Source organism: Sitophilus oryzae, unplaced genomic scaffold (assembly GCF_002938485.1).
Source record: "Sitophilus oryzae breed Bouriz unplaced genomic scaffold, Soryzae_2.0 scaffold_907_pilon_pilon, whole genome shotgun sequence".
Lineage (NCBI taxonomy): Eukaryota > Metazoa > Arthropoda > Insecta > Coleoptera > Curculionidae > Sitophilus > Sitophilus oryzae.
This window is the reverse complement of record NW_022147536.1, coordinates 3,152,366-3,169,232: the sequence shown is the minus strand read 5'-3', so window position 1 is coordinate 3,169,232 and position 16,867 is coordinate 3,152,366.

Genomic DNA, 16,867 nt, shown 5'->3' with positions numbered 1-16,867 from the left:
AGGGTGGTTCAAAAAAGTGTGAGTGGATCTGGATGATTTTTTTTAATGGAACACCCTGTATATTATTGCATTTTTGGCTTCCTTTCAGATCACTTTACATAATCCTAAGATATCAGTAAATCTATTTCGATAGTTTCAGAGATATTAAAAAATAAATCAAAAATATATATTTTTCAGCCCTTCTTAAAAAAAATATTAAAAATACAAGAACTGTTCTGAAATCAAAACTATATTAGATATTTACTTTAGATGGTCTGTTCCTACTTTGCTATGAATATGGTAATCGTAAATAATACAGAATGTTCAATATTTTACGCCAAACTTTCAAAAACATAAAATTTTTCTTCGTTTTTTTAAATGGACCCTGCATATTATTTTTTTACTTGGAGAATTAAAAAATGAACATTTTTTGTATTTAAAGTATTTCAAAATTTTTAATTAAGTTTTCCGGTTTTCCGGATACACGCAGTATTATTTCATATGGCGCTTTCAATGGTAAAATACAAGAGAAAAATGATTGGGTGGCTTTGATAAAAATTTAATGTGGAAAATGCCATATGAAATACAAAACAGTTAAAAATTTTGAAATACTCTAAATGCAAAAAATGTTAATTTTTTAATTTTCCATCTATTGAAAAAATAATCTACAGGGTGTTCCATTTAAGAAAACAAAGAAAAATTATTTTATATTTTAGAAAGTTTGGCGTAGAATTTTAAACATCCTGTATGATTTACGATTTCCATATTTATAGCAAAGTAAGAACAGACCATCTAACGTAAATATCTAATATAGTTTTGATTTCAGAACAGTTCTAGTATTATTAATTATTTTTTTAAGAAAGGCTGAAAAATATATAATTTTTATTTATTTATTAATATCTCTGAAATTATCGAAATATATTTACTCATGTCTTAGGATTATGTAACTAGTTGACAAAATGTTGGTGATCTGTCAAATTATTTTTAAATCATTATTTAAATAATTATTAATTCAGATATTCCCATTAGATATTCCTGATTTGTCGGAAAGTTCAGTGATTTCAGTGATTTGTGTTTATAGTTTGTGTTTTTATTAATTTGTGCATTCTGATATTTACAGTCGATCATCATTTTCGTGTTAGATACCAGAGAGAACACTAATAACTAAAGTGAGAGAGACCGATCAACGTTAATTTTTGAAGACTGTGTTAGTGGCGCAGCCTTTGGCGTCTAACCCGAACTATGAGCGCATTATCGATATAGTAGGTTGCATTCATACCTATATACTGGCGCCAAAAATTTAAAATTTGTATATTTGAACCGAATCTTAATCTTTCAAATTTATAATAAGAAATCTTCGTAGTTTTTTTAGATTATTTTGTTGACAACGAAAATTTATTATTAGACTTTAAAGCATTAAAACCTATAAATAAAATACTGTGTAGGAACATAATAATTTATTTAACTCCATACTCCTTGCCATACTACAACTCAAGGCTGCAATCTTCAGTATCTTTTTTATGTAAATTGGTTGGGAGTGAACAGGGAAGCACGGCTGGGAGCTCGCACAGAGTATCAGTAGGTATCCCGTAGGTATTCAATGTTTTTGATAGTCTTTATTCTATAACAAGAACTTAGCAGTTGAAGAAAATAATTTGTATTACTGGAAATAATACCAGGTATAATACCTAGTCGTTCCATAGGTATCAGAAAAGAATGTGATGTTTTAAATTAAAAAAATTAAATTAGCAATGTACGATTATTATGTGCACTCACTATTACTATTAGGTATGTTAAAATAATTACCGAGATAAAACTTACCTTTAAAGGAAACGTTTTGTCTGGGTCTCAACCACAAAACAAAAATTACAAAAATGCCGAATAATCGTGGAATCTGAAATAATCAATAATGACAATAATCTTCTCTTCTGACAAGCTAAAAGAACAGGCACATTCAGTCAAAAACAATTTATTACTCCGACTTGCTCCGATTATCAACAGATTTTAGTTATCTCCTTCTAGAACTAAGAAATAGAAAAAGCTACTGACAATCTAATTAATCCTGTCAAATGTTTAACTTGCAAAGTTGAAAACTTCCTTTTTTGACCGCCTAAACGCTATGCGCGTCTGGGATGCGCGGTGACAAAATAAACTTGTCTACGAAATGCCCTATTCCACAAGCCCTCTCACTTTAGTTATTATTTTCTCTCTGTTAGATACTAAACTTTTTTATTAAAGTCATTTTGACATTTTAGAAATAATTTATAAACCAAATAAAAAAATAGTTTAATCATAAATAAGTAAGTACATAGTTCGTAATTGAACTGAATAGTAGTATAAATATGTAACTGTAGTATTTTTAGTAACAGTTAATTAGTAGTCTATAATAATTTTACTATATTATAATTTAGTTGTTAAATAAAAAAAATAGGTGCTATGTGATCTATTGTTGGTGTTTAAAATGTATGTATTCATAATTTTAGTTTTGTTTTAATTATGTTACACTTCTAATGATCTAATAAAATATAAAATGCGGTAAAAAAGTCTATATTTATTATTTTATATTTTACAAGGAATAATTTTGCGCTTGAATAACGTTACCGTTTTAATTAGCGTTAATAAGTAACGGAACGATAAAATTGTGTTATGCCAAAACTCTCCATTAGTTTCTCCTGGATCACCAGGTGGCTCTAAATGACGGACCCATTTGTTTTATATCAGTGTCCAATCTATCTCTAGTACGTGACATTAGTCTATGGCCATATTGTTGAAATTTCCAACTTTGGTTACTTAGCCGCTACGAATATACGACGTAACCGCCGATAGTCACCGCCCACTTTGTAGTGGCCCCTTTGATAGTAGCAGTTACGCATCTGCCACTATAAATGCTAGTTGAAATAATAATTAAAACCAATGTCCAAACCACTGTCAAAAAAATTCTTTATTTGGTACCTACCGGTTTCGGCTATTCAGCCATCATCAGACATTTGTCAAAAACAGTTGTTCGTTTGACTTGAACTGAAATTTGGCTTTATTTTACAAAATATTTATATATTATATTTTGCTAAAAAATATTGATTACTGTACTTTAAACCTATTTGTTTCGCAAAACTGTTCATAAAATATTAGTAAAACAACTACTTTACTAGTCGGGTTATTTGGGTTTAAGAAAATCAAAATATGAAGCAATAATTATGTCGTCATTGTGTCATAACACTCTGTTGTAAAAAAAGTTTGTTATTAATGCTATTATTATCCATGTAAACATACTACTAATCAGAAAATCAATAACAAAGATTTTAATAGAGACTATTAAAAATAGCGAAAATGAATCTATGAAATTTAAAAAAATATCTTAAACTTCGTTCATCTTAGCAGAGGTCAGCTTAGTCAATCTTATAGCAATCAAAATATGAAATTTTATTGGTAATAAATGGTAAATATTTTATTTAAATTAATACCTTTTTTAATTCAAATTTGTTAAATTAAGTCAGTCTATCTATGAACATATATCTAAACTTAATCTGATTAAGCTAATCAGATTATCTTAGGCCCAATTTTATATATGCCAACGCTTAAGTTTACTAAAATATTATACAATGTTAGTATAATCCAAAAATCCATATACAAGGGTATGATATTCTCTGGTTTAATCCATAGTTTAAGTGGTTTCTGGTTTATTTTCATTGTATACTTTCTGCTTAATGAGAGTTAAATTCATGAGTGACTGATATAAAAATGTTATCATTCATTCGCATTCACCCGAATTGTTGCCATTGGCAAAATCGAACAACAACCCACTCACACCAGGTGGTATGACACATTTGAAGGAATCTTTTTCATTCGCTAACATTTCAACCAATAGCACTCTTTCCATTCTCTGCATTTTTACCGATACGTCCACACTGCAACGTGTTCATTGATGCGCGGCTCGCATTTTTCCTTGATCTATTCAACTTCACCGCTAGAAGATGGAAATCATTTGTTCGCGCTTCCTCTCGACGTACATTCGCTGCGAAAGCACATCTCAACCTGAGAAAGATTTCCTTGCGCACAAATGCGAACGAATATTTGAACATTCGTCAGGTGTATCCTCGGCTTTAGAATATAATATTCTTTTAGGACATTTTTAGCCGATCATACCAATAGGTATGGTAGGCTATTAGGATCGGCAAAAAAAAAGTTTTTTTTAATTTCACTCAAAACGAGTTACTTGGGTCATAAATGACCTAAATACAAAATATTTTCGTGGTGTCTGTCTGTCTGTCTGTCCGTCCGTCCGTCCGTCTGTAACACGATAACTCAAAAACCGCTGAACCGATTTTAACCAAATTTGGCACAAAAATACTGTGGCACCCGAGAATCTGGCTATTAGTTTTTGGTGGGGGTGGGGAGTTGGTAAGGGGGTATGGGAGGGGGTTAAAAATTTAAAAAAATCGTAACTCTAAAATTACAGTAGCTAGCGAAACGCGGTTTTCAAATTAAGATTAGGAATAATATTTGCAACAAAATTTGTAATAACATCAAAATCAGTCAAAGTCGCAGTTTTCGAGATATTAACATATTTTAGTATGAGCAGGCTATACGTGCCTCCCGGCCGCGGCGCCAATTTTTTTTGCCAAGAAGACAGCAAGTGTAAAAGTTTATTACATTTAGTTACATATATGTATAGTACACTCAAGAAATTACAATGAAAATTCAAATAATACTGAACTGGTAAAAGATTCTAGAGAAAAAATCCAAAAGAAACGGTTGCAACGACTTGGGAGATGACAAATTATAATTTTGAGCTTGGCCAACTCATATATTGCGTCTCTACTACTAAAACATGCAAAAAACTGTATAATTCCTTCGATATTCTTAATATTTCAACAAACTGTTAATAAATTAAACTAAAATGACTTAAAAAATAAAATATTTTATCGACATGTAGCAATATAAAAAAATTCACCACAATAGACAAAAACACTTTACTTTGAACACTGGAGATGCTTTTTGGCCATTAGAATTATTTTCAGCATATGAGCAAACAAATAAAATTGAGTTCTATACAGGGAGGTCCGACATGGGCGCCGGAAGAATGAAGTTTAGGGGGGGGGCAAGGTAAAAATGAATAAAAAATTGAAATACATTTTTTATTATTTTACAGGTAACACCTAAAAATTTCGGTAATTATTGGGAAAATTGGTATACACACTATTTTGAGGTCGTAGATTACGAATCTGAACTTGTTTCTTGGCGGTCTCTTACCGTTTTTCAGAAAAACGGAAAATTATTTCAACATTGAATTTTTCTTTATTTCGGCCCTATAAAGTAATAATTTCACTATATTTCCGTTATATTATAGTTTATCTAAAAGCGCACTTGATTGGGGATAGAAAATGTCCAAAATTTTACTGAAAAACACTTTTCTTAACAAAATAACAAAGAAAATTGAGACCAGACGGAAGTTTGACATTTGATATATCCTTCTTTCTCCTATGTAATGAGAGAGACAAATATATTCTAAACCTAATCTAGAAATTTGAAAATTTACAACGTTGCCATATCTTCTATTTTTCGGGTGATTAGGGATTTTAAATAAATTTCCTATTATGAGATCGACAAATAATTAAATATACCTACCTATATCCACAAAGTTACGCGGAAGAGTTTTGATTGCATTGGTTTCAACTTCTATGTGGAGGGGGTTAATCTTTTTTTTGTTATATTATATTATTTATAACCACGAAGTTGCACGAAAGAGTTTTGATTGCATTGGTTACAACTTCCATGCGGAGGGTGTTAATCTTTTGTTGTTATATTATATCAAAAAAAGATTAACCCCTCCGCAAAGTTATATAAAGAACTATTTATAACCACGAAGTTGTACGAAAGGGTTTTGATTGCATTGGTTTTAACTTCTTTGTGGAGGGGTTAATCTTTTTTGATATAATATAACAACAAAAGATTAACACCCTCCGCATGGAAGTTGTAAGCAATGCAATCAAATCTCTTTCGTGCAACTTCGTGGTTATAAATAGTCAGTTCGTTGGTAAAATAGCAATTATGGGAAGGAGCCGTTCTTCTGGCGACTGCCTTTCGTAATCCCAGAATGAGCGAAAAAATCACGCTAAATTTAGGTTTAGCATTGGCAACGTTGCTTTAAATGCCAGAAACACATAACCCAACATTTTCAGATTGTTTACAAATTTATTTTAGCAAATTTTCCTCTATTATGCATAGAATTGGTTAAAAAAGTAACAGAAAATAGCAATAACATCATTGTTTATTGAATGCCTAACAAAATATGTGCTAGAAAACCTTAAAAATATGAGAAATTAAGAAAAATTCGATGTTGAAATAATTTTCCGTTTTTCTGAAAAACGGTAAGAGACCGCCAAGAAAAAACTTCAGATTCGTAATCTACGACCTCAAAATAGGGTGTATACCAATTTTGGTGAAAATCTGACGATTTCCAGTTTTCCCAATAATTACCAAAATTTCATAATAATGATTATTTTTTTACAGATGGATGTAAAAAGGTAGCTTTTATTTTTACTGTTTCAGTGTCCAGGGGGGGGGGGCAAATGCCCCCTCTTGCCCCCCCTGTCCGGCGCCCATGAGGTCCGAACTAAACTCTATTCAAATTCAAAATGCACCAGTATAAACAAATGCACAGTGCGTGATCAGCACGTGTCAGGCGAGAGCCAGCGGCGAAGTCTACCCTGATTGGCCGGCCAGCCATAGAGCCGTTGAGGTAGGCGGTTGAGATTTTTTACAGGGTCGGCTTGCATAGCGCGTTAAGGAATACTGTTTGATAAAAATAAAATGCTTTTAAATTTATTCCCAACCAAGCGAGTAAAATCAGAACGGTCAACTATTTCAATAATAATTGTTGATCACTTCGTACAAGTTACAAGTTACAAATAGAGAAAATAATATTTATGTTTGCATAAAATATTTTTACAATTAGTACACACGTACCTACTACAAAAAGTCAAAAGTTATATATTTTATATAAAATTATTATTTTGTAAATGTTAATAAAATTATAAATTTTGTAAATCTAATTTTAATTTTTTAATTGACTAGTTTTTCAAAAAAAATGTCGTTATAGTTTAAAATGGATAATACAGCAGGCTACGAAAGCAAATTAAAACTAAGTGCTTTTTTGTCAACTAAAATGTATTAAATTATGTTATAATGCAGTTGGTCTTTTAAATGATGTAAAAACGTTTACATCATTGCATTTTTTGCAAATAATATTATAGAAACAGATACCTATTTATACCAATATTCAGATATTGCTGTCAATAATGGAAATAAAAAAAATCAGTAGTACGGGTAGTACCAAATAAAAAGATAATTATTTTAAAGGACAAATTACGCCCTTTTAAAAAACACCAAATTTGTTAAAATCGGTTGTGCCAAAGAGTAATGTAATATTTTAATATTCCCGCCCCCTTCCCATCACTTTATTTCTCTAATTATATGTAGTTTGATAATTATAAAAAGGTAATTATTGAGAAAACTGGATATCGTCCGATTTTCAACAAAATTGGTATACACCCTATTTTGAGGTCGTAGATTACGAATCTGAACATTTTTCCTGGCGGTCTCTTACCGTTTTCAGAAAAACGGAAAATAGTTTCAACATAGAATTTTACTTAATTTCTCATATTTTTAAGGTTTTCTAGCACATATTTTGTTAGGTATTCAATAAAAAATGAGGTTTTTGCTATTTTCTGTTACTTTTTAACGAATTCTATGCATAATAGAGGAAAATTTGCTAAATTAAATGTGTAAACAATCTGAAAATGTTGGGTTATGTGCTTCTGACATTTAAAAACAACGTTGCCAATGCTGAACGTAAATTTTGCGTGTTTTTGTCGCTCATTCTGGGATTACGAAAGGCGGTTGCCTGAGGAACGGCTCCTTCCCATAACTGCTATTTTACCAACGAGATCTGACTATTTATAACCACGAAGTGACACGAAAGAGTTTTGTTTGCATTGGTTACAACTTCTATGCGGAGGGTGTTAATCTTTTTTTTGTTATATTATATAAAAAAAAAGATTAACCCCCTCCGCAAAAAAGATGAAACCAATGCAATTAAAACTCTTTCATGCAACTTCATGCTTATAAATAGTTTTTATATAATTTCTTTGCGAAGGGGTTTAATCTTTTTTTAATATAATATAACATAAAAATATCAACCCCCTAAGCATAGAAGTTGAAAGCAATGTAATTAAAACTCTTAGGCGTAACTTTGTGGATATAGGTATATTTAACTATTCAGATCTCTTAATTGGTAATTTATTTAAAATCCCTAATCACCCGAAAAAATTCAAATATTTGTTTCTCTCATCACATAGGAGAGAGAAAGAAGAATATATGAAATGTCAAACTTCCATCTGGTCTTTGTTATTAATTTTCTTTGTTATTTTGTTAAAAAAAGTGTTTTTCAGTAAAAATTTGGACATTTTTCAATCCTCAATCAAATGTGGCTGTTAGATAAACTATGATATAATAAAAATACAGTGAAATTATTACTTTATAGGGCTGAAATAAAGAAAAATTCAATGTTGAAATTATTTTCCGTTTTTCTGAAAAACGGTAAGAGATCGCTGGGTGTTAGGTTGGTCAGATTCGTAATCTAAGACCTCAAAATAGGGTGTATACCAATTTTGGTGAAAATAGGACGATTTCCAGTTTTCCCAATAATTATCCATTTATATAATATAAATTTCCATCATAAAATATAAACAATAGTAAAAAAAAATCATAAAAATATACATAATAATTTTATGATTTGAAATATCCGACCTTAGTGCGGTCCTGGTTATATTACTACAGCGTTCCTGTTCACGTGCTTGCCTCATGTCTCTGTTTAAGTCTGTTTACGTTTGGTGCATATGAAATACTATATATTTACTATAGGGAATGCAATCCCGCACCAAAATATCAATCCCGCAAACCCGCGGGATTAAAGCAATCAATCCCGCGGATCCGCAAAATTGCGGCACTGTAAACAATAGTCATACATTTGGTCCTAAATGGTACAAAAGGCATTGTACATTTTGCATAGGCCCACAATATATTGATATAGCGAGTATCTTAAACTAGCTGTACAGAAATTTGGACACCGATGTATACAGGGTGTTCAAAAAATATATTTAATATTAAATAAACTTAAATTTTATTATAATTTATCTACTTATTTTATAAATAAAAATATTATTCTGATTGAAGTTTTTTTTTAACTTGTGTTAGTTATCTGCTTTTAGATACACTCTATATCAATAATTTTTTGGCATATGCAGAATGTACAAAGCTTTTTGTACCATTTAGGGCCATATAGTTTTTCACTCACTTTGAGAAATGGTAAGGAGAAAATGTTTCTTTTATCAACATCTACCAGCGACTCGCCTTGTATACAGGATGAGTCTTAACCTATACGCATAAACTTGGGAAATTATTGCTGATGACAAATAATGACTAATAATGAAAAAAAATGTCAGTAAAATATTTTTAGATCCTGAAATAATTTGAGTTTTTTTTCACAAAAATTTATCAACTTTATCAGTAAATGCACATCAATTTAATGGAATTTATGTTTTTTGTTTTTATTTCAAATAGTTTGTTATTTCCGTAAATAAAAATATTTTACTAACTTTTTTTTTCATTATTAGTCATTGTTTGTCATCAGCAATAATTTCCCAAGTTTATGCGTATAGGTTAAGAATCACCCTGTATATCTAGGTACAAGATATAAATGAAAACTTAATATTCCCAAACTGCGTTTTATTATATTGCATTACTTTCGATTTATTTGTGGAAAATTATTTAATGAGATTTACAAATATAGATAAAAATAATAGTAAAATATTTCGCAAGTGACTTTATTGGAAATTTTTGCAGCAATCAATAATTTTTAGTAATCATTATTTAAATAACATTTGTCAAAACAATTTAAATTTTTAATAGTTTGTGATTTTAGTAAATTCATTAGTGGATACAAGTAATAATAATACCGCATAATAAGTCACCGCAGCGATTACAAGTCCCCTGTAGTATAATATATTTAATAAACCTTATTTATACTTTATATTTTTGTTTGTCATTGTTAAATCTATATTTTATTTAGTCTGCAAACCATCCTAAATCACTTTTTGTCCAAATTTTGTATACTGTCTCAACTGTCCGCCGAAATAAATAAATTAAACTAAATTTAACTGGCTCTGGATACTCCTTACTCAACATTTAACTCATAAATCTGAAATAATAGCTTTTTTGACACATCTATACAAGCTTTTTATCGGAAAGTGGATTAACATTTCCGCTGGACCTACTGCCAGATAACCTTTCGACAAAGTACATAATATTTTTGAATGTAAACTCTTCTAACAAAATAAACACTCTTTTGTGTATTGTCTAATACAGGATGAGTCATAAATAAGTGCAAATATTTTTGGGGGTAATATATTTCGATCCAGAAATACGCCTATGAGTTTTTAAAATTTGGGATTTTTTGAAAGTTTTTTTTAATTTTTAGTTATAAACATACACACATGGACAAAATTATTGCATATAACGATATTTTTATTTTATTTTGGACCTAATATGATTCTTTTTATATTTTTGGACATATTGGCTTACTACACGACTAACTAATATAAATTTAAAAATCTATGTGCAACTAGGCTGTCATTATAATTTTATTTCGTAATGAGTGAAAATCAACAAAAACAAATTTCATTTTAAACAGATAATATTGAAAACAATTTTTATTATTTCTCACAACTAATAGTGTGTATTGCCTCCTCGAGCCTCAATGCAAGCTGTGAGATGACGTGGCATGCTATCAATTAAGTTGTCCAGAAGATGTTGAGGAATGGCTTCCCATGTTTCGCGCGCAGCAATTTTCAATTCATTTAATGTACGGGGTGATCATTCCTTTGGCCGTTTTATGTCGTTTTAAAATGTCCCAAGCATGCTCGATCATTCATATCTGGTTAGGACATCGGTGGCCACCACAGTTTTCTTATACCCTCTTCCTCACAAAATTCGCGAACCGCTAAAGTGCGATGGGAAGGAGCATTATCGTCAATGTAAACAAATTCATCCCCCACTGCCCCTCGAAATGGACGTACAATAGGCTCTAAAACGTCTCTAAGATATGAGGTACCTGTCATTGTGCCATCGATCAAAACAAGAGGAGTTCGAGCTTCGTGCCCATATGTAATACCTGCCCATACCATAATGCTTCCCCCTTGAAACGGGACACAGGGTTGAGCTGCATTCAAACATGCTCGTCTTCCAGACCAAAGTTCGTCGCGAGTCTGACAGTAGGCCTATTATTGTTTCATCACTAAACATGACGAAATTCCAGTTAGGTCGATTTAATTTGCTCTTATCTTCTCAGCCGATTGTAGTCGCGTAATTTTGTGCTGTAAATTAAGCTTCGGAACACGCAGAGACTTCCTTATGTAATCCTCTGCCATGGAGTCTTCTTGCTATGGCCTTTCTTGAAATATTTACTCCTTCGATGCGAGCTAATTCATTTTTAATAGCAGTACTAGAAAGCAGGAGATTGCGTCGGGCAATTAGGAGTATTTGACGGTCTTACACAGCATTAGTAACTCTCTTTCTACCTCTTCCAGGTCGGTCTATAACCTCGTTTGTCTCCCTGATTTTTTTTAATATTCACGAAACGTCGCTTTGGTTAACTCCTACAATTTCAGCTATTGCAACTTGCCGGTAGCCCTGTTGAGACAGTGTTACTATTCTAACTCTATTAAACTATGAAATAATGTTTCTAGGCATTTTAAGGCTAAAACAATGGTCAAATTTCTTCTGAAACCCAAAAGACCACAAATCGAAATGTGCAAGAATTTGTAATAATGTTGGGTCTAATATCTATTTTAACAAAAAAATGTTTATTACAGATTACCAAAGCTATGTATAAAAAAAGATTCTTTAAATTCCTTTCCGTATATTTTTAAACGATATATGCAATAATTTTGGTTGTGTACCTATGTATCTTGATAATACGACAATATAGACAGTAGATTAAATTTACTAGAAACAAAACCCAGAAAAGGTCCAGCGTTTCTCAAAATATAAGCAAAAAATATATTTTTTTAATTTTCAAAGTAAAATAACTAACTACTAATACTAAAGTAACCATAATAAATCATTTAACTTGCAAAAAGTACGACAGTGAGACGCGATGTCCCCCAAAGCCTGTTTACAGCAACATTAGAAGAAACCTTCCGTCAACTGGACTGGACCAACAAAGGATTAAAAATAGATGGAGAATATCTTAACCACTCGCTGATGACATAGTTCTAATTACCAATAGTCCTGAAGAATTACAAGTTCAAATTAATGAACTAAATACAGCAAGCAATAAAGTGGATCATAAAATGAATTTAGCAAAAACTAAGTAATGTACAACGAACTACTAGACAGAAAGGACATTTTAATAAATAACATCAAATTGGAAATAGTAGAAGAATACATATATTTGGGACAACTAATACACAGCTCGGGAAATCAACCGAAGAATTAAGTTAGCATGGAGTACTTATGGAAGAAACTCAGTCATATTCAAATATAGAATGCCACTTTACCTAGAGATGAAAACATTCGACCAATGTGTACTACCAGTAATGACCTATGCATGAACAACGTTCAATGGAACGAAATATACTGAGAATAATTAAAAAAAATAGAATGGATACGACAAAAGACACAAGTAAACGATGGTACATGGTTACAGCATGGTACTCACGAGGAATTAAGAGACCTAGAGGAAGACCAAACCTGAGATGTGACCATGATATTAGGATATTAGCAGGGATAACTTGGGCCCGCATAGCCAACAATAGACTACAATGGGACCAACTACAAAGAGAGTATCTAAACATGTGAGGGGACATTATTACACACCATAATTGGAAATGGTTGAATAAGTTAAGAATGATGAATGATTTAAGACTCATCCTGTATACCTAGCTCAGGTTCAGCTGCTTAACTGAGGTTTCATATACATATGTTATAATGGATTTATTAATAATCTCAGCACGTTTCTTGCGAATGCTTGTATAATTTTAATCGCGTGCTTGATTGACTAGTGAAGCAAATTTTAATATAATTAATGTAAAAATAGTTTGTTTTGTAACGATAAAGTTCTAGCCGGATTTCTTATTATCCTGCAGTTTTGAGAATCAAATGAATATGAGACTGATAAAAAATGAATATGAGTGTTTTTAGAATATCTTTGGAATGGAGAGAAGAGACTAATAAAATAAGTATAATACAATTTTTAATATAACAATAATAATAATAATAGCTCCCGTATATAGTGTTTAACGCCTTGGGAGTAGCAAGGTACAGCTTGCCGTGCTAGAGCCGTTCGGTATACAAGGAAGGTAATGTGGCTAGCACTACGCTTCAACCGCCTATTATTACCTCAGGATTGTGAGAATCCCAAGTACTCATTTACGGCTGAGTCGACCTAGGTACCCAAACTATTTTTATATTAATACAAATAGTCGGCTGATGAAATGCCGGGTGTAGGATTCGAACCCACAACCTTCAGATTGGTAGACGAGAGCTGTACCGCTACGCCACCGGGCACCTTTTTAATATAATTAATTTAAATATTTTCATTTTATCTTGAAGGGACCTATAAATATCTACATTTACTGTAAGTCCTTCTTAAAACACAGCAAAGAAAGCTCAAAATTTTTGGTTTGTTGTCAAAAATACAATGATAATATAATACAGGTCTACAATTATTTTGGTGGTTAAGTTAGGTTTAAAAACCTAATTTTTACGTATATTTATGAATAGGGGAGTACACTTTTAACAGGGTACCAATCAAAAAGTTGCCGCATATAGGTTGCCACGGTTCAAAGTTTTTTCCACTGCTTTATACGAGTCCGGCGACAATGCGTCGTGCATTTGTAGCTCCTATAATAAAAAAAAACTTAGACATTTTGTATATGTGCAAATCTAAAGTATCTATTAGGATGTATTTCAGGAAAATATTTTAACTTCTACAGGGTGACTCAAAAAAGTGAGTGGAATGGAATGATTTTTTTAAATTGGAACGCCCTGTGTATTATTGCATTTTTGGCATCCTTCTTGATCACTTTACATAATCTATAATCCTAAGATATTATTCAATATATTTTGATAGTTTCAGAAATATTAATAAATAAAAAAAATATATCTTTTTGACCTTTTTGAAAAAATTATTTAAAATACAAGAAATGTCGTGAAATCAAAACCAACAATGTATTTACTATAGTTGGTCTGTACTTACTTTGCTAAAAAATATCGTAATCTTAAACCATACAAGGTGTTAAAAATTCCATGGCAAACTTTCTAAAATTTAAATTTTTTGTTTTTGTTTTTTAGAAGAGAATAAGCAAAGGAAGTACATCGAGCTGATTGTAGATGTGCGCAGGCTATACCCTGAATTACAATTAAGATTGTTGGCGTTAAAAATTAAATTTGATTTTTAAAATAAAAAAAATATTATAGTACGTTAAATTCCACGTAAAAAGGTGCTTTAGAAATGTTTTCATAAAAATACAAAATTTCCATAGCAAAAAAGTTACAGCGATTTGTTAAAAATGCACATTTTTGAAAAACCAGGACCAACTCCGGAACGGTGACAGATATCGACGTGCGGTTTTCACCATCATTTTTTTGATAAAAATTGAGCTCCAGACACCGATATTAGTTTTCGTCTATCTCCTATAAAAAAGGGTGTCTCCCTTTAAAAGCGTCCAATTTCCCACACTGTACATTATTCATGTTGGGGATTTATTTTTAAATTAATGTTAATCGTCAGGCAACCAGTATTTCTTTTGCATAATCAAAATAGTCAATCTAAATTTTACATAACCAAATTATCACTGTAAATCGCTGTCTTTTTTAGACAGATGTCACTTGTCTTGTTATTATTCAATTCATTATTCGAATTATCAGAATGTTCTTAACAAAAGTTTAATCTTGAAATAAAATTATAATTAATCACAGTTGTTTATCTCCATCATTTACCGGATTAATAATACAGAAATTACCGCTCAATTAAAAACAATTCATTATTTATAGTGATTTACAGTAACTTTTTATTGGTTTGAAATAAATATTACAGTGTCCTCCAATAAAAATGCGAGTTAGTAACTCGAAATTCTAATTATGAGCTAGCAAATGAGCTAGATGCTTTACTTAGACCGTTATTCAGAAGCTACAAACCTATCGATGAAAATATGCATGAAATCAGGGTTGGTACAGTTTCAAGTTTATTATAGTGACTTTCTTAGTCGCTGACGGCACAGATCGTTACCCAGTGTTGTCACAAACTTATTTTTCATCGTTTGGTAGATTATCACGAGATAACGGGGTTAAATTGTTTTACAAAGGGGTAGATCTACCCTGAATGGGGTGGCAACACTGCCAATCACTTTTCCTCTGGCTAGCTCGCGCGTCACGGCCGTCTCGCATGCGTCTTGCGGCGTGAGTTTTCACTCTCAACGAGCGTAAAGAAGTTCACCCCTAAAGCTTGATTTTCATGCATCCGTTGTCCGACGATACGATGATACGATATAATGTTATTGATTGAATTTAAAGACTTCGATTGGTTAGAAAATTAAGCTGTTTTTAAATTTATTGCATTTTCATGCCTTCGTTCATCGGATATACGATTTGCTTGTGATTGGTGTCATTTTATATTTTCATTTCCATAACGATTTCGCTGTTTTACTTATAGTATAAGAGCTAACAACGTCTTCGAGAGAGAATTTTAAGAAAGCCGGTTTTTTAATATCTCTTTTGCTATGCTCTCCTGAACAGAGTAGGGACCGTTTGGCTGCCGGTGGACGTTGGCGTTCATACTGCGCATCATATCTGTATTCAACATCTGTTCACTACTGCGCAACACAAATTCGCTCTGCATTTCAGGAACTAAGGAGGCTATAATAAAGTAGCAAAGAAGGTAAGTAAAAGTAGAAAAAGTAGTAAGAATGAAAGTAATGTGAAAATCGCATCATTGTATCTCTACTTATAAACAAGAAATTTTATAAAAAAGACGAAAATGGGATACTCTGTACAGATGTGATGCGCAGTAGTGAACCGCAGTAGTCTACCCGAAGCCAGACAGCCCGGCCCGCATTTTGGCCAAGAGAGCACAGGAGAGGCATAGCAAAAGATATACTAAAGAACCAGCTTCTTAAAATTCTCCTTGACATCTTGTACTATAATATTTTTATTAAGGTTAGATTAAATATGTCAAAAAGGTTTCAGGCTGGAGTAAAACATTTACGAATGAAAAGTGGCGGGAAAACGCTATGACCAATTAGAGCGCCGTCAGACCATCGTATCAACGGGTAACGGACGCATGAAAATCAAGCTTTATTATTACATCCCCTTGCATTGACGCCACGCTACGCCGCTGGCAGTATATGGCTTTAGTGGCACGCCTCTGCTCAAACCGATACAAAAAACACATACATAATAATTAGCAATAAAAATGTTTTAAAATCGTCTCGATTAGTCTAAATAGATAGCGCGACATTCGGATCGCTTAAAAATCATCGTCCCGCTATTATATCACATTCTAAAAATAATATCGATCGACATCAAACATATACATATCACATCCGCCGCTCGGACCAAATACACAAACGCACACATAAAATATTTTATTATCATTCGATCGCAGCCGGTGAAGAGGAGCCTCGTGGAACGAACCATACGGCCTTAACAACAATTTGGTCAATAAAAAGAGGAGTAGAGAAGAAGAAGAAGAGATAATTGAAGAGAGGAAAAAAGAAGAGGCGGCGGCAGAGACCACCTAGATCGATTGTTCCGATATCGATATAGATCG